This window comes from Bison bison, unplaced genomic scaffold (assembly GCF_000754665.1).
Source record: "Bison bison bison isolate TAMUID 2011002044 unplaced genomic scaffold, Bison_UMD1.0 scf7180017864238, whole genome shotgun sequence".
In the NCBI taxonomy this organism is placed as follows: Eukaryota; Metazoa; Chordata; class Mammalia; order Artiodactyla; family Bovidae; genus Bison; species Bison bison.
In genome coordinates, this window is record NW_011494810.1 from 2,471,998 (window position 1) to 2,479,110 (window position 7,113).

Here is a 7,113-nt window from a genome sequence, read left to right on the forward strand (position 1 = left end):
GGGCCTCCCGGGCCGCCGCCGCCGCCCGCCGCTCACTCTCCGCCCCCTCCCGGGGGCCACCCGGGCTCCGGCACGCCCCGCCCCGGCCCGCCTTCTGTTTACTTTACTTGGCCAATAACTGGGCGAGCGCTCCCCGCGCCGTCTTCCCATTAAACAAGCCCTTAATCATCCCCCGCCCCCGGAGCTAGGGATTCGTTCAAAGGAACAGGGCGGGCAGGACCTAAAACGTCACCTCTTCCTGGTTGGTTTGCGGTGGGGTTCAGCCCCTACGTTCGAATTTCTGCACCTTCGTAGGATACCGAACTGCCAATTAGGGTCGAGCCCTCCTCGGGGACAACGGAGGTGGGATCTCTGGATCACGCCCCGGACATCGGGTATTTCATTGGATGAACGAAGGTCAGTCATTCTCAGCACTGCACTCTGATTGGACCACTAGGTGTGGGTGTGGTCCCTTTGGTTCACCCTGGTTTCTCCAGGGTTTAAAGGGGATGCGTCGGGCATCCTAGGCCTTCTGCAGGCCGGCCTCAAGCAAGTTTGTATATCCGTCTGTATGCTTTTGGGTCGGCCCATCCTGGAGGGCGCACATCGGAGGCAGGGAGAGGCCTAGAGAAGGCTGGCGGCCTCCCTAGTTGCGACCTGGCCTCCGGCCTGCCCACTGCAGGCGCCCCCGCCCTGCCCCCACAGCCGGATGTTGTGATTTCTCTCCACCCACACGGCTTCGCCCGCCCTCGGCCTCTGCTGCCTTATAAGGCAGCGCTACCACCCCAAGCCGCAGGAATGAGCTCACACCCATTATACAGGTGGGGAGCTGGGGTCCAGTGGCTGGCTTTAGGCCTAAGACTAGGAAGAAAACAAGGTTGAAATTTTACAGCTAATCAACAACTTCTAGTTCAACATCCTACTCCTTCCACCCTCACTTCACACACCAGGAAACGGAGGCTTGCCCAAACTTGCAAGTAAAGCAAAGACAGATTGAACTAGGCTTCTCTGGTTCCTATCCATTCATTCATCCAAAAATGCAGAGCACATACTTCGTGCCAGGCACCGAGCCAGGAGCTGGGGAATACAGTGGTGCCAGCAAGATAGTCAGTCTCTCTGCCTTCCTGCAAGAAGGAGGATCAAGATGGTAATCCTATGAGTAAACAAATAATTGGGGTGGTCTGAGAGAATGATAAATGCTATTAGGAAAGAAAGACAAAATAGTGAAGGGAATTGGTCTCAGGGGGTGACATTTGAGCAGATCCAACCACACAAAGATCTAGAGGAACAGAGTTTCAAGCAGAGGCAATAGCAAGTGCAAAGCTCTGAGCCTAGAGTAAGTTTGCTATGTTCAGGGAACAGGAAGCAGGCCTGTGTAGCTTCTGAGCCCAAAAGTCTGATGTGAAATGAAAGAGCAGGGATTTAAGTAGATCCGGGAAGGCTTTGCAAACCATGGAGAAGAGTTTGTTTTTCTTAAATGAAATGTGAAGCCTTTGAAAGATTTCAAAGCCTTTGACCGCCTTTTAAAAGATTACTCTAGCTAGTAGACTTTAAAGGGGCCAAGAATGGATGCAGAACGAGCAGTGGGGAGGCTATAGAATTCCAGGAGACAGGGGGTGATGACTTGGACTGAGAAGGTGGCAGTGGAGATGCGGGGAAATGCATGGATCTAGGATATTTTGGGGAATGAAGATAAGTACCTTGAAAGAAGGAAAACCAGTGGTCAGTAGGACAAAGGACAGGTACCTCACCCACTGAAGGCTGTCATGTCCAAGTGAGACCTGAGAGTTAAGTTAGAATGTGCAGTTTTCAGAGGTAACTGATGTGGGAAGGAAAGAGCTCTGGCAAGAGGCAGCACATGTTCAGAGTTCTATTGAGGAAGGTGGTGAGGGCTTATACATTTGGCACCTGAGGGCAGAGCACTGAACTAGAGTTTCAGGTGCACATTGGGGTATGCTTGGTGAGGGGTGGGGGCAAGAAATGACGCTCAGGCCTTCAAAAGAGGCCTGAATTAGGGAGCTCCTTGGAGGCTAGGCAAGGAGTTTAGACTTCATTTTGAGGGTAGTGAGGAGCTGTCCAGGGTGTGTTAAACCAGGAAGTAGTTTGATCATATTTGCTTACTGTGTGCCATACTAGGGGTGGGGTGAAGGGTCAGAAGAGAGAGGCTTAGGCTGTCTTGTAAACACCTATTATTTTGGTGTCCAGCATCTGAATACCCCTCCACTTTAGGAGGAAACTTATAAAATGCAGAGGCAGGCCCTGCTTTCCACTAGGGAAATTAGAGAGAAGGCAAAATTTCCTCTCCAAGGTCCCTAGTATCTGGAGCATGTTTCCAATGTTTGCAAATAGGTCTTTGAAATTCAAAGCAAGTGATTCACATCAGACATTAGAGGACCATTGAGGGTTTGTTATGGTGACAGTAGAAGAAGAGGGGGAGGAGATTTAGCCTGGCCTTAAGGAGGGTAGGTGGCTTTAACAAGCACCCAGTCAGTTCCTTGTCTGCCTAAGTTACCCAGAATTGGTTTCATTGTTGAGAACCATGTATCACGAGTAAGGGCTTCCCTCATAGCTCAGTCGGTAAAGAATCTGCCTGCAATACAGGATCTTCCTGGGTTAGGAAGATCCCCTGGAGAAGGAAATGGCAATCCACTCCAGTATTCTTGCCTGGAAAACCCCATGGACAGAGGAGCCTGGTGGGCTGCAGTCCATGGGGTTGCAAGAGTCGGACATGACTTAGTGACTAAACCACCACCACCATCCTGAGTAAGACAGGCAGGAGGTCCTTTTAAGAGGAACCATTAGAAAGAGGAATGATACCCTGTGCTGGGGAGGTGGCCAGGGGGTGCAGAGAAGTGACCAGATTGAGAGCTATCATGGAGATAGGACGAATAAGACTTGGCGACTGATATGGGATAAGAATGGGAAGGTATCTCACACAATTCCCAGAATCTGACTCTTCAACCCATTCTCTACCTATGGCCCAAATGATCTTTTTATTTATTTATTTTTTCAAAATGATCTTTTTAAAAAGGGAGATCAGGGGACTTCCCTAGTGATCCAGTGGTTAAGAATTTGCCTTGCAGTGTAGGGGAGTCAGGTTCAATCCCTGGTCAGGGAACTAAGATCCCACATGCCACGAAGCAACTAAGCCCTAAACACAACTATTGAGCCCGAGTGCCACAACCACTGAAGCCTGTTTGCCTAGAGCCGTGCTCCACGACAAGAGAAGCCACTGCAATGATAAGCACACACACTGCAACAAAGAGTAGCCTTGCTTGTGGCAACTAGAGAAAGCCTGCATGTAACAACAAAGACCCAACACCGCCCCCAAAAGAAAAAAACAAAAGCAGTAAAAGTGACAAAAGGTAACGAAATGTCACCCTCAAGTAAGCTGACCTATGGCAAGGCCTACATGGTTGGGAACTGAGGTCTCTGGCCAACCATCAAGAAGAATGAAGTCAATAGCCTTATGAATGAACTTGGAAGTGGATCCTCCCCCATTTGCACTATCTTTGAAGTGCCATAAAGTGAAGTATGCCTGTAAAGGTTTGTAATGTAAGTTGCTAAATTTGGGAGCAATTTGTCATCTCTTATTAGCTGCAGTAGATAACTAATTCACTTCCCATTACACTTATAAATAAAACCCAAACTGTTCTGCATGTCCTGTTAGGGCCCAACTTGATCTAGGCCCATGTAGCTCTCCAACAATATTTCATAGACCTCTCCCTCTTGTCACACTGTGGAGCTGTGCTGTCCAATACAGTAGCCACTGGCCACATGTGCTATTTAAATTTATATTAACTAAAAAATTGAAAATCCAGTTCCTCAGTCACACTAGCCAGTTTTCAAGTGCTCAATAGCCACACATGACTAATGGCTAGAGAATATTTCCATCATCACAGAAGTTCTGACAGGCCTCACTCATCTGGAGGAAGGAGGGGCTTCCATTTGCACAAAGGTTCCACGGTGACAGCCTAAACACTTGGGAGAAAAATGATGCCACTAAGTAAGGAGGAATGAAGGATGGTGGGCTGGGTACCTTCTGACCTCCTAAACTTGACTTTGAATAGGCACTTCTGCCATTTCTTGAAATCTTCCTTCCAAGTCCCTGCTATGAAGAAGCGCTGTCTGTGTGTGTCTGTGTGGATCCAAGCACTTGTGAGCAGGAACTTGATAGTTTCTCCCTTCTGATCCCGTAGATGCTCCAGCTGTGGGAAGACAGAAACCTGAGTACCTTTCTGCTCTGATCCAAAGGGACCCAGATGTTCAGGAGGAACTGGCATGTGTGTAGAAACTGCTAAAGTAGGGGTAGAGGTGTCCACATGGGAAAGTTCCTTTTTTTTTTTTCCTTTAAATTTTTTTTCTTTTTTTTCCTCTTGTTTATTTTTTATAGTCTTTCTAGGGAAAGTTTCTTTGTAAACTCCTACAGACTGAGTCCCAATCAGATGCCAGGCTTGGCCCTTTCACATGAATCCCCATTCAAGCATCTCAACAAGCCATGATTGTCTGAGTGCCAGTCCCTCCCTAAAGAGTTGTGGCAATCAAGGTTCAGAAAAGCTGAGCACCTGACTCAGTGATCACACTGGGGGTCAGTGGCCAAGATGGGATTTGAAGTTTTCCTGATTCAAGTTCATTGCTGTTTTTTCCCTCCACTCCCTACTTCCAAGGTCATTGTTCTTCTGTTCTTTAGGGTACTGACTTACAGAACTGATCACTAGGGGTTTTGTTTTCTTTTGTTTTAGGAACTTGATGGTAACAATGTATGAATGAATTCCTGTTTGCATCAGTTAGGAGTTTTTGATTGCAACTAAAACTGGCTAAGGTAAAAAAAAAAAAATGAAATGTATTGATTTAAGTAATTTAAAAGTACAAGTCTTGGTTCTGATTACAAGTGTCAATGCATCTCAGGTCTCAAATTGCGTCACTCAAAATTTGTTTTTCCCATATTCTGACTCAGCTTTTATTTATTTATTTATTTTAAAAATTAATTTATTTATTTTGGGCTGTACTGGGTCTTCGCTGCTGTGTGGGCTTTTCTCTAATTGTGGTGAGCAGGGACTACTCTCTAGTCGTGTGCAGGCTTCTTGTCGCAGAGCACAGGCTCTAGGCGCGTGGGCTTCTGTAGCTTCGGCACCTGGGCTCTGGAGCACAGGTTTAGTAGCTGTGGGGTACCAGCTTCGCTGTTCTGCGGCATGTGGGATCTTCCTGGATCAGGGATCGAACCTGAGTTTCTGGCACTGGCAGGTGGATTCTTTACCACTGAGCCAACAAGGAAGCCCCCCTGAGATGGGGGGCTTTATCTCAGCCCGTTCCTGAGATGTTAATGGCTGCCAGCAGCTTCAAGCTCACTTCCTGCCAACAGGGCCACTTTTATAGAAAGAGAAAGACTCTAACTTGATTCTAGCAAAAAATCCTGGGGTTGCCTCTCATTGGTTTGATTTGGGTCAGTTTGATTGGTTTGATTTGTTCCTTTTGAACCAATCACCGAGGACAGAAAGAAGCAGTGTTCTTTTTTTTAATTGTGAAAAAGTCTTTAAGAAAAAAATTAAGTTAACAAAAAATTTAATGTTTCATTTTACAAAATACATATGAAAGGAAACCTCAGTACAAAGAAAATTTTAAATCAAGGTCTTGCCAATTCCTACAGTATTAGTAATGTGTCTCAATTACTAAAAGTAACTTCTAAAGAGCTTAAATTTAACCAAAAAAGATTTTAAATGAAAATAAACTAGAATGAATAAACATGAGAAACATTCCTCCTTGAATTAAGGATCTAAGCATCCTGAGTTTTCCAAAAGAGGCAGTGTTCTAATTGGCCAGGCCTGTATCACATGTCCACTCCACCTCCAGCTGAGGGAAAGGGTAAGCTTTCTTCTGTCCACTTGATGGAAGGGGGAATGGGCCCCTTTCCAAAGGAACATTGAGGGCTTTTGCTAGATAAAGGGAGAATGGATGCTAAAGAAGGGAAATGACAGATGTCCACCAGCGGTTCTCAAATTATGTTTCAGTAGAGTTGATACCTTGATTTTTCTGGAAGTCAAAGAAAGAGGCAATAGGAATGGAGAGAAGTGGAGAGTTTTGAGAAATATGTGGGCAGTGTAATGAACAGAACTTGAAGGCTGGTTAGATTTGAGGGATAAGGGAGAGTGAAAGTTCCTGGCTAGAAGCATTGGACTATGACTCTAGCTACTTATACAAAAGGGAATTTACATCATGGGAATGCCCTCAACAGTTCATAGCGTCAGCTAGAAGGAATACACTTGGAAATAAGTAGGAATAAAGGACCACTAGAGGACCAGAATGTAGGAATTACAACTGTGGTTGTCTCAGTTCAGTTCAGTTCAGTCACTCAGTTGTGTCCGACTCTTTGCGACCCCATGAATCGCAGCACGCCAGGCCTCCCTGTCCATCACCCACACCCGGAGTTCACTCAGACTCACGTCCATCGACTCAGTGATGCCATCCAGCCATCTCATCCTCTCTTGTCCCCTTCTCCTCCTGCCCCCAATCCCTCCCAGCATCAGAGTCTTTTCCAGTGAGTCAACTCTTCGCATGAAGTGGCCAAACTACTGGAGTTTCAGCTTCAGCATCATTCCCTCCAAAGAAATCCCAGGGCTGATCTCCTTCAGAATGGACTGGTTGGATATCCTTGCAGTCCAAGGGACTCTCAAGAGTCTTCTCCAACACCACAGTTCAAAAGCATCAATTCTTCAGCGCTCAGCCTGCTTCACAGTCCAACTCTCACATCCATACATGACCACAGGAAAAACCGTAGCCTTGACTAGACGGACCTTTGTTGGCAAAGTAATGTCTCTGCTTTTCAATATGCTGTCTAGGTTGGACATAACTTTCCTTCCAAGGAGTAAGCGTCTTTTAATTTCATGGCTGCAGTCTCCATCTGCAGTGATTTTGGAGCCCCAAAAAATAAAGTCTGACACTGTTTCCACTGTTTCCCCATCTATTTCCCATGAAGTGATGGGACTGGATGCCATGATCTTCGTTTTCTGAATGTTGAGCTTTAAGCCAACTTTTTCACTCTCCACTTTCACTTTCATCAAGAGGCTTTTGAGTTCCTCTTCGCTTTCTGCCATAAGGGTGGTGTCATCTGCATATCTGAGGTTATTGATATTTCTC

At 46.3% G+C, this 7,113-nt stretch overlaps 2 protein-coding genes across 2 annotated transcripts in view; one reads left to right on the forward strand and one right to left on the reverse strand.

Annotated features, from left to right (window-relative positions):
* The window catches only part of GRK6 (G protein-coupled receptor kinase 6), a 15,066-nt gene extending 14,811 nt beyond the window's left edge, over window positions 1-255 (reverse strand). The window contains exon 1 of the mRNA XM_010846551.1: window positions 233-255. The gene's annotated coding sequence lies outside the window, so the exon portion shown is untranslated. The remainder of the gene's footprint in view (window positions 1-232) is intronic.
* A 39-nt stretch (window positions 256-294) lies between these two features.
* Window positions 295-7,113, forward strand: part of F12 (coagulation factor XII (Hageman factor)) — a 24,027-nt gene continuing 17,208 nt past the window's right edge. Inside the window, exon 1 of the mRNA XM_010846550.1 lies at window positions 295-396. The gene's annotated coding sequence lies outside the window, so the exon portion shown is untranslated. The remainder of the gene's footprint in view (window positions 397-7,113) is intronic.